At 42.3% G+C, this 14,092-nt stretch overlaps 1 protein-coding gene and 1 non-coding gene across 2 annotated transcripts in view; one reads left to right on the forward strand and one right to left on the reverse strand.

Moving 5' to 3' along the window:
• The window catches only part of MAML3 (mastermind like transcriptional coactivator 3), a 290,816-nt gene that overhangs the window by 34,227 nt on the left and 242,497 nt on the right, over positions 1 to 14,092 (forward strand). The gene's annotated exons all lie outside the window — the stretch shown is intronic.
• TRNAQ-CUG (transfer RNA glutamine (anticodon CUG)) lies at positions 5,504 to 5,576 on the reverse strand. Its single transcript has one exon. It is a non-coding gene; the product is annotated as a tRNA-Gln (tRNA).

Genomic DNA, 14,092 nt, shown 5'->3' on the forward strand with positions numbered 1-14,092 from the left:
TCCATAGTTTTGTGCATTTGCGTTGCTGGGGTCGGCCTCTACCGTCTGCAGATCACGCTTCCAGCTTAGCCTTTTGTTAGTTTTCTCTTGTAGTGCTTTGTCAGGTAGGACCTATGTATTCTGTGTTTGTAGGCTGCTAGGAAAGTATAAGGTGGTCTGTCTCTCATAAACATTTTTACCTATAAAAACATAGCTACAAAGAATGGAAAGGAAAGGAGCTAAATTTGCACTGTCCTGTTTTTTTTAGTGCAAAATGTTAGCTTATAAGCACTAATTAATTGGTAAACATTCAGTTAAACATTAACACTGGTAAAGAGCTTTTGTAATGACAGATACAGTTGCAGCACAATTGTTAACAAGCCATTTTAAAAAGCCAATATTGGAATTATTTTGTTTAAAAGCTGTATCTTAGGCTGAGGGGGGGGAACCTTGCATGCTTTTATTATTTTGGGTAAGGTCTTGGTTCTTTTCAAACATTTGAATGAAAATATTTGTGTTGTTGCCAGAGGTTGATGCGTCCTCCAATTTTTTTTTCATTGCATCAACTGTACATATTGTGTTCCTGTAATTGGCAGCCTGTAGCTCCTTGCAGGAGAGCAAAAGCTGCTGTTAGTGTCTGCCTCAGACAATCCAATAGTGGATAATGGGAAGGGGGAGGCTTCCTGTTACAATAAAGTCAGCTACCGTCAGGATGCATGTCTCCCTTCGAAGAGTTGTCTGTATTTGCATGTGTGTGGTTTCCTGCCACACTAGAAATTGATTCCTCTTTCTAGCTTGTTTATATATATATTGTAAGGTTTATCACCATGTAGTTTTAAAAATAATAATAATAAATTTTTCTGTGTCTCATAACCATGCATGGCACTCCATAGGAACAAAGTGTATGTAGAACTTTTGTATATAACAGGTTAATAACCGATTGCCTGTTAGCTATGGGTTACAGAGGGATGGTGAAGGGTGGGAGGAGAGAACCTTGGAAAGGCTTGAGGGTTACAGCTGTATGCAAATGGCCTCTTGTAACTGGCTATCCTGTTTGTGGGCAGCAGAACATTTCACGTGCAGTAGTTTCTCAGGATGTGGAACTAGCAGTGGTAGTAGCGCAGTTTATTTTTTCCCTAAAGTTTTGTTATTTTGCTGCCACTGCAAATGGAGGCGGCAGTAACTGTGTTAGCAGCCTGGACACCATTTTACATTCTCCACAATGCCCCTGAGAGAAAGTTCTGCAAATAGGTCATTTTTGGGGGGGAGGGGTAAGCAGTGAGAGAAAGAAAAATCTCAAAGGAAAGTCTTCTGAAAAAATTCAGCTCAACTTTACTAGGGATGAGAGAGAGAGGATATTGGAGGAGCAAGGTGAGTGGAAGATTGTGAGTCAGGGAGCGTAAAGGGTTAGTAGACTCCCCAAATATTGGATTGTAAGTCATTGAATTTTGCACATTGGTTTTAATAGCCAGTTAGATTTTTGGATGCAAGTCTTTAGTCACTATATCATATGGGACACTTATTTGCTCCAAATTACCAAATGTAACATAAAATTAATTGACTCGTGGAGAGAGCAAGTTCTGTTTTCAAAACTTCCAAAACATAGCGTCACAGGAGTTTATCAGAATTCTTCTCTCGATAGCCTTGGTGAGAGAATGCCATTAAACAAAAAAGCAATTTCTTTCCCATTGATGCAGCACCTCAGTATTGGCAGAGGACCCTGTGGTTTTATAACATACACATACTATTTTTCCAACACTGAGGTTAGACTGCAACTCATCCTTGACGGTTGGCCATGCTGGCTGGGGCTGATGGGAGTTGGCACAACAATATGTTGAGGGCCACAGGCTTTCCACCACCGCTGTGGTGAGAATAGTGTGGGTTCTGTGTCAGTGAAATACTTGTATCTCTCTTCAGCTTGAGAAATTATTTTTTATTTCCTAAAAATAGTCCAACAACATCTGAGGGCTCCAGATTGGGGAAGATGTCTGTAGTGTATGCTCCCTATAGTGCAGGTTAGCTGGGTTGTGTCTGTGATAAAATGGCTAATTGACACTTTCCATCTGACAAGCCTCCTCTTTCTACAGAATTGCCAGATAGAGTTGAGCCACTGGATGAAGGTTCCCAGGTTTCTAGTTTTAAGGGCATATATATTTAATTTGGTCACCTCTTGAATGTTCAGCTGAACTCCATTGCTAACATCTACTTATTTCATGGTCTCTGAGGCAGAGAGCAGAGTCGAGTGTGATCTTGCCAGCTTCAGTTCATTTTGTATGAAAGGCACTCCTCCAGTCCTTCCTCTGCCAAAGATGCCTCCTTGTGACTGTATCCTTTGGCATACTGCTTTTCATTATCAGCGTGACATTCCTAGGTAAGAGCAGGGCTTAGATCCCAAGAGCCAGTGATCATTCAGCAAAATAACATCCAGCATGAAACAAAACAATGATATAATACTCCAAGCTGACTGGGACCTGGTGAAGACAGCTGTGCAGACTGCAAATTTGTACTTGCCTGTTCCACAACCATACTTTGTGAATATAAAATATTATCATATCTATCATATTGTAGGGGGCTCACACAATTGCCCCTCTTATCGCTATTCTGTTGTGACAAGGAAGAGGGTATGTGTGGAGGGCTTCAGACATTGCTAGAAATGAGCCAAGCATCACACGGGCTTTGTGACTGGTGTGGGTTCAGTTGCTGCCATGTCGAGATCTCTGGATGCCAGGTTGGTGACTGACATCTCCACTTGGCTGGCCCCTCCAGCTTTCTTAAGCAGCTAAGTGGGAAGCTTATTTATTGCATTTATATCCCATTGGGACCACAGTGATTCCTGTTGCTTGGTGTCTAAACAACATTTATCAATCACTCATTGGCTGAAAACACTGACAGGTGGGAGTAGCTAACTTCCCTCATTTCACAGAAATCACTTAGATCAGAACCTGCACACTTTGCTTCATAATTTTCTTTCAGGAATGCTAGAGACATACCTTGAACTTTCATTCTTTTTTTTAAAGAAAGAGTCTGGGCCCACTGCCTGGGGGTTTCACTGTAGGCATCTGTGGGTGCCATGGGTTGGCAACCCTCTCATTTCTTGAGGGGGCATTGAGAGGGAAAGAATGACCATTTTTTAATTCTTCTTAGTATCCTTTCTGTGAATGAGCTTTCTCATTTTCCTTTATCCTCACAGCAATTATGTAGGATAGGCTGTGGTGATTTGCCTCAGGACAACCATTAAGTGTCATGACCAAGTGGGGCATTTAAACCTTCATTTCCCATACCTAAACACGCTGCTGAACTAATTGTACTCCCTACAAAGTAGGACAATCCACCTATTTTCTCTCCCTCCCACCACAGCAACCCGCACAATCAAGAGGAAGTGGTACATGTGCCACAAAACAACCACCAGCAGAGTGAACAACTCCAGGTGATTCAAGCCAGTGAGTTACATAGCAGGGTCTTGCTGCCATTTTCTATTTGTTGCATTAGGAACCCAGCACCCTAGCTTAGCCTTACAGACCTAAATCCACAGTGGTTATTCCGGCATATTCATGTATGAATCATGCCCATAAGTGTGTCTGTGACATGTTCTATATGCTTAAACAGAAGCTAGCTTGGTAGGGTGCACTTTGTGCTGCCTCTGCTCTGCTTTATGTGATCTGGGAAAAGCGAAGCAGTGTGACCAGTTTGGACTGAGGCGTATTAACAAAAGCAGCATGATTGCTTGGAGTATTCTCAAGGCTGCCTGTGCTGTTTTTGGCTGCAGCCCATGTTATGTCACTCTGTTACTGTCATAACCTCTGAAGGTCAGCAAATTCACCTAGCATGATTCCTGCATTCTTTCTCCCTCCCATCTTCATTCCAGGCTCTTGTTCAAGCCGCTTAGGTCTTTTTTCTTTGTACTCCTCACTTAGTAGGTCACGTTTCTGCCTCATCTAGCTGTGCATTTCAGAGTAGCTGAGGTCAGGTTAGAAGTGAAATTGGGAAGTTTGTTTTTCAGGTTTTTGGTGTGTTTCTTTTAGAGAGACCGGCAGATCTGGATACACAGGCTCTGTGTCCTACTTGGAAGCATTAGTAATTTGCAGTTGCGAATATTATGGAAGCAGCTGTAGCTAACAATTGCTAGATGTTGCCATTCTCCTTCAGCTGGAATAGTCAGGGCAGCATGGTAAAGTCCAGTCTAGTAAGTTGTGGGTCTTGGAGCCATTTCTAATGGGAAGTGCCCTGAATATTGCTATTTTTGAATAGTACTAGGCCTGCAAGCAAGTAATAATTTTCTAGTGTTTGCACTGCTCTATCCTCTCACGCCCTACCACAGACAAACATATACTACTCGGAGAGAGATACAATTAGATGTGGACATACATAACTTGTAGAAGCAAGTTCACCTATTCTTACACCTCAAGCACTCGGCATGTCACTTCTGCCTGGTGGAGGCAGCATGCTTTTTGCAGACAGTGCCAGTGATGACAGCACACTGTGTTGTTAGATTCTGGACTTGAGAACCAGCTGCTTGGTGGGCCCAGATTTTGGAAAAGGTGGGTGGGGGAAATCGCCAACAACTGGTGGCCAGGAGTGCTTTTACCCAGTTTGGGCTGGTGAGTCAGCTGTGCCTGTTTTTTTAGCGAAGGCGGATTTGACTGTGGTCATGTCAAGACTGTGTTACTGCAACACCCTGTATGTGGGGCTGCCTTTGAAAACCATTAGAAACTTAAGGAGGTTCACAATACAGTTCTAGGATTTTTGAGCAGAGCCATCGTTGTGGGCTTCCCATAGACATCTGGCTGCCCACTGTGGGCTATGGGATGCTGGACTAAATTGGCCTTTGGAGTGATCTAGTAGGGCTCTTTATATTATATCCTTAAAAAAATTACAAAGCTTCTATTTCTGCTTTAGGTATTCCTGGTGGAACAGCCCATTGGATATGTTACCTTGGGATGGGAGTCTAGGACCATGAATTCATAGATTCTGTGCTTGAACAAGATTTGCACATGACCTTTTTTCCTGTTAACTGTGACACACTCTAAGAGGTAGGACTAAAATAGAAACAGGGTGGTCTGGAGAGATGTGACTGAGTGACTCTGTAACTTCGCCTGTAGGCAATCCAGAGTTTTGCCCGGGTCTTCATGACTCTAAAACATTATACTTGGTGAGGGGGGGGGGGGGAAACTGATGGTTTGAATCTACGTTTTCCAGTCTTAATAAAAAGCTGCAGGAAAAGATAGCTGTTTTGTATTGGCCTTCAGTTAACCGATTTTCACACATGAGCTGCTTGCTTCTTTAGGCGTTATTCTTTCTGGACACTTTGTGTCATGGTGTCAGGGTTAATTGGGTGGGATCCCTCAGTGGAATAGTACATACTGTACTTTGCATGCAGGTTCAATCCCTTGTATTTCCAGCTTAAAATGTCCAGGTAACAAGTGATGAAGGACACTCCCTAATGCCTGGGGAGCTGCTGTCAGTCACAGTTGGAAGGGACCACAAGGGTTATCTAGTCCAGCCCCCCTGTGGTGCAGGAGTCTTTTGCCCAACATGGGACTTGAACCCACAACCCTGAGATTCAGAGTCTCATGCTCTACCCACTGAGCTAGGTGGACAAATTGTGTGACCTAGAATAAGACAGCTTCCTTTTTTTTCTTTCTTATTTAGGACAAGCGGATGTGGCACAAGGAAGGGAACTGTCATCCATGTTTTTCTATCAGATTTTTCTTTTAGAGATATTTTTCGTTGGATTTTGTATCTGCACAGTCAGTTGAGCGATTGCAATAAGCTGATGCAAGACCAGTTTCCAGTCGTATTTTCTATAGGGAAGGGTAGCATTTTATTTTGCTCTTCATCAGTGTTTTGCAAATACTCCACTCGTGCTTAATAATGCCTGTATCTCCAAATGAATTGTCCTAATCATTAATGAACCAAGCCAAAGAAATGGACCCGATACCATTAAATTGGATGGTTCTGTATAGCATCTGGTTCATGTTGACTGCATAAATTGGATAGCCAATTTGTTTTTTTGTAACAGAGAAAAATACATTGAAATGCCACTAGTATAGGTAGGTGCCTCCCTTCCCTTTGGTTTGTTGCTGCTAGACCACATCGTGATGGAATGTCATTGTGAGCTTGCTGATAGATGCAGGAGAAGATTAATGTTCCTTCTGTCAACTAGGTAAAAGAAGAATCTGGTCCCTAAACACTAAATATTGTGAATCATCTGGGCTGTTTACAGAGATGTCTGGAATTTGGCAGTAAATTTTAGCTGTGTGCTACCTTGTGAATGCAGAAGCTTTAAGAGCAGTGTTCCAGGTTGTATTTGTGCCTAGTGGGCTAGCGTGAATTTCAGCTTGCACATTTAAAAGTACAAATTCTTACATTTAAATTACTTAAATAAAAAGAGAAATAGGCTCATGTAACTAAAAAATGGACTACTGATACTATATTCATGTATGGTGGGAGCCAATTTAAATGTTGAATGACAATACACAAAGAGGAATAAAAGCACTGTCGTATCATAAATTGCTCCCCAAGTATGTGGGGTTTCCTATAATCAAGCAGCATACTGTATAAATTTTATGAAATAAATAAGCATGAGCCTGTGTAGAAGTTAGTTTTTTGGACTTGGGCAGAGGAGACATTTGGCCATGAAATTCATTGAGTGACCATGGCAGGTCACTCCCTCTCAGCCCAACATATTTCATGGGGTTGTTGAGACACGACATTGTCTTGTACACTAACTACCCTGAGCTCATTGGAAGGAACATATGAGGATAATGTTATGTGAACACGCAGCCCATCATTTTATTTTTATTTGAGAACAGTTTTCAACTACTTCAGTCTTCCAGGGCAATCTTATGCATGCCTACTTTGAAATAAATCCCACTGAGTTCAGTGGGTTTTACTACCATGAAAATGTGCCTTGGATTTGTAGCCTTAGATGATTTTCCATTGGCTTCAGCAGGTTTACAGCTAAACTTAACCTGTATTGCTTCATTCCGCCACAAATTTGACTGCTCAACCCCAGAGACTGCCTGAAAGGAAGCTGGAGGCACAACAAAGGCAAATTCATTTCTAGAGAGCACACCTCTGTCCCCCAATCACAAAATTGTTGTCTGAATCAAACCCAAATAACCAGTTGCTGAGCTTCCATTTCCTGTTCTGCTGTTGCCTCTGCCCTGGCTCCTGATGGTACACATTGAAATGCAAATGACAGCAGTAATTGGCTGAGAGATAAACCACAATGAGTGACTGAGCCATGCAGCAGGGAGTTAAGTGGCTAAGTGACAATTATTGCGCTGCATCCTCCAGGATCATGAGCAGCAGCACCGTTTGTTCTGGGATTTAAAGGAACTGTAACACTTTAATTGGAGGGCTTTTTTTTTAATTATTTGGTTAACGTGGCTCACATAGTTTCTCCTCTGGTTCAGCTTTAGCATGAAGTAGGGTTGCGAAAAGGGCTTTTGCTTTCCCTTGTTTTATTCCTAAGTCTTATACTTGTTTATCATATTTTTTCTTTTTTATTAGGTATTTCATGTCTGTAGAACACATTGCAGTACTTCTGGGTGGGCAGAAGGGAAGTAGATGGAGAAAGTTGGTACTTCACACAGAAACTAAAGGTGACGTCCAATCAAGTAATATTTGGAGTAGGCCCACTGAAAGCAGTGGATTTTCTTGGTTTCGGTGGATGTACTGTACTCGGAGTATGAGTAACATTAGACACCTCCCTAAGGCTGTATGTTTTGAATGACTGTTCAGCTGAAGGAACCCTGGCAGTAGCAAGTTAAAATGGAATCTTGTTGTGGAGTATTAAATGAACAGTTTTGGGCGATACAGATTGCAGGCGTGGCCCCATTTTCCCCACCCCTGGCCATTCCATCTGTGTTGGGGCCTGCAGAAGGATGTGTGTGTTGTCTTCTTTAAAAGTACGGTACTTATGCCCCACTCTTTAACCAAAAAGAGTCCTGGGAGCTTTAAAAACAAACCAACAAACCAGTAAGATCATCCATGCCTACCATAGGCATGTGCCCCACTTGAATTTTACTTAGAAGGGAACAAGACTCTTGAACTGAACCCCTGGTCTGAGTACTTGTTTCTTAAGTTATTTTAATAAAACCATACTTTGCTTTTCTGCACTTTCCTGGGGGCCTGAAGATTACACACACTCCATTCCCAACATTCCCTGAACTCTTGCCCACACTGCGGCTTGTCTGCCTCAATGGCAAGCTCTCTTATTATCTCCACAATATGCACAGAGCCCAGTCCATGTTCTTCTAGCCAGTCTAGCATACCAGAATCTGGAGCCATTCCAAGCCCAGGTTTTGCTTAGGACTCAAGTTCTCACTTCCTGCCTGACAGCCATGAAAGGTTTTGGCAGGCCTTGCTTTGAGTCCTGATGTCAAAGTTGTTTTTAATAGAACCACACTCTACTTAGACCTCTTCTCTGCATCTTTCTGGGTTCCTGGAGAACCTTTTATCTGCAGTGGAGTCTGGTCCATTTGGATGAATGGGGTCCTGCCCCACCAAACTCCGTCTGCCCCCAGTGAGCCCCCATCCGCCTGCCTTCTAACTTACTATCAGTTCATGGAGTGGCAGTGACTGTCAACGTCCTCTTTAATCTAAGACCACATTCATACATTTAAAGTACAGGTAGTATGATGCCACTTCAAATAGTTGTGGTTCCCCCCCCCCCAAGATTTCTGGGAGCTGTAGTTGGTTAAGAGCATTGAAAGTTGGTAGAAGACCCCTGTTCTTCTTAAAGGTAAAGGGGCCCCTGACCATCAGGTCCAGTCATGTCCGACTCTGGGGTTGCGGCGCTCATCTTGCTCTATAGGCTGAGGGAGCTGGCGTTTGTCCACAGACAGCTTCCGGGTCATGTGGCCAGCATGACAAAGCTGCTTCTGGCAAACCAGAGCAGCGCATGGAAATGCCGTTTACCTTCCCGCTGGGGCGGTCCCTATTTATCTACTTGCACTTTGATTTGCTTTTGAATTGCTAGGTGGGCAGGAGCTGGGACCGAGCAACGGGAGCTCACCCCGTTGCAGGGATTCGAACCGCCGACCTTCTGATCAGCAAGCCCTAAACTCTGTGGTTTAACCCACAGCGTCACCTGGGTCTTCTTACAGACCCCTGTTCCTCTTACAGAGCTTCAATTCACAGAGTTCCCTGTGAAGAGGGATTGTTAAACCACTCAGAGAATTGTAGCTCTGGAAGGGGAATAGAGGTGCCCTACCATCTTCCAGTGCCTTAACAAATGAGAGCTCCCAGAATTCTCTGGCGGAAGCCATTACCATTTAGTAGAATCATAGTGTTTTAAAAGTATGGTGTGAATGTAACCTGAGCGTTGCCCATGTTGAAGTATGAAAAAGTATGGCAACAAAAGCAGAATTAGTTGCCTCAGCCTGTCATTGACTTTGGCTCCCCCTACTGTTAGTCTCCCTGCCTTCCTCCCAGTGACTGTCAGTCACCACCGTATTTAGTACTCTTTGTTACTGCTAAATCACTGCTTAGTAGTGACAGTGATGCCATAAAGATTTGCTCTTATTTGTAAACTGAGTAAAGCACCCAACTCAGTGGATGCTTCAGGAAATAAAACCAGTAATTTTTATGCTGATGCAATGACCTTTTCAGAATGTAGGAGACAACTGCATGTTTGAATGCTCTTGTATGTTGGGGAGAAGGCTTCTGAAAATGTACTGGTAACTTAGAGCTGGTGTGTCTCCGTCCACTATCGTCATCCTTTTTCCTTTTGTGTCATGAATGGAAGGGCTGTCTTATTATGGCTATTGTAACCCACTCTGGGAGCCTTTCTTGGCTAAAGAGCAAGGTAAAATGTTTTAAACAAACAAAATAAAAAAAATTCCTTCAGTAGCACCTTAAAGACCAACTAAGTTTTTATTTTGGTATGAGCTTTCGTGTGCATGCACACTTCTTCAGATACTTCCTATCTGAAGAAGTGTGCATGCACACGAAAGCTCATACCAAAATAAAAACTTAGTTGGTCTTTAAGGTGCTACTGAAGGAATTTTTTTTATTTTACTTCGATCCAGACCAACACGGCTACCTACCTGTAACTTAAACAAACAAATAATGGCTGTTCTTATTTGGGAGCTCTGCATGCACAGGGAATACTTTATGCTGAGGAAAATTAAAACTTGTGAGGAGGTCTGAATGAGGCTTCCTTCCCATATGCTCAATTCAGAATGTGGAATCGGAGGCCATTGTATTAATTATTAAACACTAGCCTTTGGGGAGGAAACGTAGACCCAGATTCTGGCTGTGCATTTAACACCACAGTGGCTGTGAAGTTCAGGAAGAAGAGCCTTTTAGGAGTCGGCAGGATTAGAGGGCTAGAATTGCTGTGTGGAACGGAGCAGTCAGAAAATTGATTGGGTGCAGCATAAAACAAAACATTAGGGCGTGATAATTCATAGCACTTGCACTGAGACAAGAAGTTTATCTAGTTGATCCAGTAACCTGAAAGGGAAAAATATTTATATATAAAATTTGAGGGGAGAGGCTGCTGATGATCTGTGGGATTCATTGCTACAGTGGATTGGGGCAGGGGTGGGGGGAGAGGTTTAGTCAAAGAGCCACAACAATATTTTATTTATGTTGTTCCTTAAAATATTTATGGCCTGCCCTTCGTTTATATAGATCCCAGAGCAGGGTGTGCAATACATGATATAAACATAACAATAAAAACAATCAAAATAGAATCTGCTAAAAACAGAACACACTGCAGCAGAGCTGGTCAAAGAGTAAAGCTCTTCAAATGCCTGCACAAATAGACAAGTCTTGACCAGGTGCCAAAGTGATAGCAATGTCAGGACCTGGCATACTGCTAATGAGAGGGCACCACCACCAAGAAGGCCCTCTCTTGAATCACCACATAATGCACTTTCCCTAACAATGAGGTGTGGAAAAGAGTCAACTCCCTTAGAAGATTTCAAGTCATGGTCAGGCAGGTAAAGGGAGAGGTGTTCCTTCGAGTATTTGACTCCTAAGTTATCTCAGTCTGTAGAAGCAAGTCCCTAACACTGAATTTGGCTCAGGAAACAAACAGGCAACCATTTTACACAATTTAAGCAAATCTGGATATTATTATTAATAATAATAATAATAATAATAATAATAATAATAATAATAATAGTGCACCTTTTTGTAAATGAGCTCACTAAAGTCAATAGGCTGCAATATAAATGAATGCGGTCAGACAAGTCTGCTAGAGTTTGGCAGAAGAGAGGTGGGAATTCAGTCTGTTCTGAAAGTCTGCTGGGCACAGAGGTGGGGTTGAGTACTGCATCCCTCTTCTGCCAATCCCTTCAGTTGCCTACATGGAATTTAATGCAGCCACCTGCATGATGGCTGTGTTTTGCCTCCATTGTTGAAATCTGTATGCTTTGAATACCAATTTCTGGGAATTGCCAATGGAGAGAGGTGCTGTTTCACTCAGCTCCTGGCATCTGTCTGGCCACTGAGAACAGGATGTTCTTACACAGCTTCTTTTCCCTTGTAGCTACCAGGCTAGTGCTTAAATACAAGCTGGGATAGTTGAACTCCGTTGTCTGCATTGTCTATTACCCCCCAAATGAAATAACCCTGTAAACATTAAAAATATTCTCCTAAAATGAAGCCACATCTTAAAGGACTAAAGGAAATTGGTGAACCACAGTGACATTTGGGTCTTCAGCAAATCCTAATGTTCTACAAAAATATTTTATAGACTCACATTCTGTCTGTACTCATTTCTCAATCAGATCTGGATTCTCTGAATAGCACAGAATGTTATGCACAGAAACATTTACAGCATAATAATCAATAATAATTTCACAGCATATCCTACTGTCTAGGTATGGTTAAGACTCTCTGTGTAACCAGCAGTTCCTCCCTGTACAATTGGGGAGGACTGAAGCAGGCATGATTTTGCTCATACACAGTAAGACATAATGTATGACTTGCTGTGATGTGTGGACCTGGCCAATGCAACCCAAGAAACCAATATATTCTGTAGCTTTCCATTTTGTTTTGCATCTTCATCCAGCAAATTGTATTAGACATTTACACTGTGTCTTTAAAAAACAAATGAAATTGTGTAAGTTAGCTGGGCTTGCAGCATTGCCATTGATCTCACTTTTCACATTTAATGGTGCTGTTTGATTTGGAGAAATGTTTGGAGTGGAATGTGCAGTTCTTCTGCAGACAGAACCCTGCTTGGGTGTGGGAAATGGAAGTAGCCATATTTTGGCTCCATTACAGAAGAACATTCAGTGATGATACACTTCAGTTATTAAGTTGGGGAGCGGGGAGTTCATAGATTCTTCCTGGTCCAGCTTCTGTACCTCAGTGTTTGGGTCTCATGAAGTGGTGCTTTTCCTTCAAGTTTGCAAAATAATAATAATAATGAACTGGAATGAAATAAGATGGGCTAGTGTTTGGTGTTAACCATTTCCAGACAGAATAATTGACATACCGGTACTCGCCTTTCCTCATCTCCTCTCCTCCCTGTGCCACATTATCCCCTCCTCCCCACCGCATCATACTCCTCAGCCGGCCAATAGGGCTAGCTGGGGGGCGGAGTCTGGCTCCATTTAAATGGCTGCAGCGGGGGGGGGATCTGTCTCTTTGCTTCCTGCCCTCATCGGATCACCCGCCCTCCCTCCCTTTAGGTGTTGCTTTGCTTTGACCTTGCTGTGGACTTCGCTTGGTCACCTTGGTTGCCCAAGGGGCCTGGTAGGAGTTTTTTTTTATCCATTTGGCAAATTGGCACAGGCCTCTTGGTTTTTTCACCTACCTCATAGCAATTCGCCACAACTTTTGGTATTGGCGGTTAGGCATTGGATGATTCAATATGTGATGTATCTGTGTTGTGTGTCAGAGGTCAGGTTATCCCGTTTAGGGGATCTGGCGGTCGTGGATCCTGTCCGATGCCCTATTGGGGTTAGGGACATGGCATGACCTCCGGTGACGTCAGGGGAAGCTTCCAGTTGTATTTGCATCAACAAGCTCCTCCCACTGTTTGTTAACCTTTAAGTGTCTCCACACCGGTCGGTGGGGTCACGTGTTGCGTTCCCATCCAGTGCCTAAGCCAATACCACTCACATGCTATAACCAATAAAGTTGTGGCCTTAATTTACCCATTAACCTAAAATCACATGTCCTTGTGCCTTATTTACTACACGCGGGTGACGGGTCATCGACATGCAAGTAAGGAAGTGTGGTATTGTGTGCACTGTATTTCAAAGCTGCAGTTTTGCCCTTAGAAAAGGAGCCACTTGGCTGAATCCCTCAATATTATGAAGTCAGTGTTTAGATTTGTAGGTTTATTGTGTGTGTGTGTGTGTGTGTTCAGTTACTTCTTTCACCCTGGAGAATCTGGAGTCTTCCCAGTACAGTAGTTTAAGTTCATTGTATATACAGGTGAAACTCGGAAAATTAGAATATCATCGAAAAGCGCATTTATTTCAGTAATGCAACTTATTATTTTTTATTTTTATTTTTACAAATTCTTTCTTTTGGAAATTCCACAGTAATAAAACAAATACCCAGTAATTACAATAATACAAAAATAAACAAAAATATACATTGCTATTACATTTCATTAATTACATTCCATTTATAATTGACCCGCCTAACAACAAATAATTACAATTACAACAAATAAAGGCTTGACATATCTTGCTTTTCATGTCATGCATCTATCTCATATATTGGTTTCACCTTTTAAGTTGCATTACTGAAATAAATGCACTTTTCGACAATATTCTAAATTTCCGAGTTTCACCTGTAAGCACACAAACATGTTTCCGAGTGTTGGCTAAAAGTATTCTGAAAAGCACTGAAATTAGGAATGGGGATAGGCTGCAGACTTAAAGACATTTCCAAAAGTGGGTATTTCACTAAAATCAATTAGAGTTACTTCAATGTAATGTGTTTTGGATTTGATGGAATAGTTAAGTTGATAGGTTGATAGGTTAAGAGTTAACACAAAGCTTAAGCAGATTGGGGGGGGGGACTGGAGATAAGCTTTGTCAGATATTTCAGCCTTTGACTTGGGATGAAACAAGGAAAATTAATAGAAAATTCAACATCATATGTACGTTGGGACTGGACAGAACTAAGTGTC

The sequence above is a fragment of the Zootoca vivipara genome, chromosome Z1, assembly GCF_965207765.1.
Source record: "Zootoca vivipara chromosome Z1, rZooViv2.hap1.1, whole genome shotgun sequence".
Classification (NCBI taxonomy): domain Eukaryota; kingdom Metazoa; phylum Chordata; class Lepidosauria; order Squamata; family Lacertidae; genus Zootoca; species Zootoca vivipara.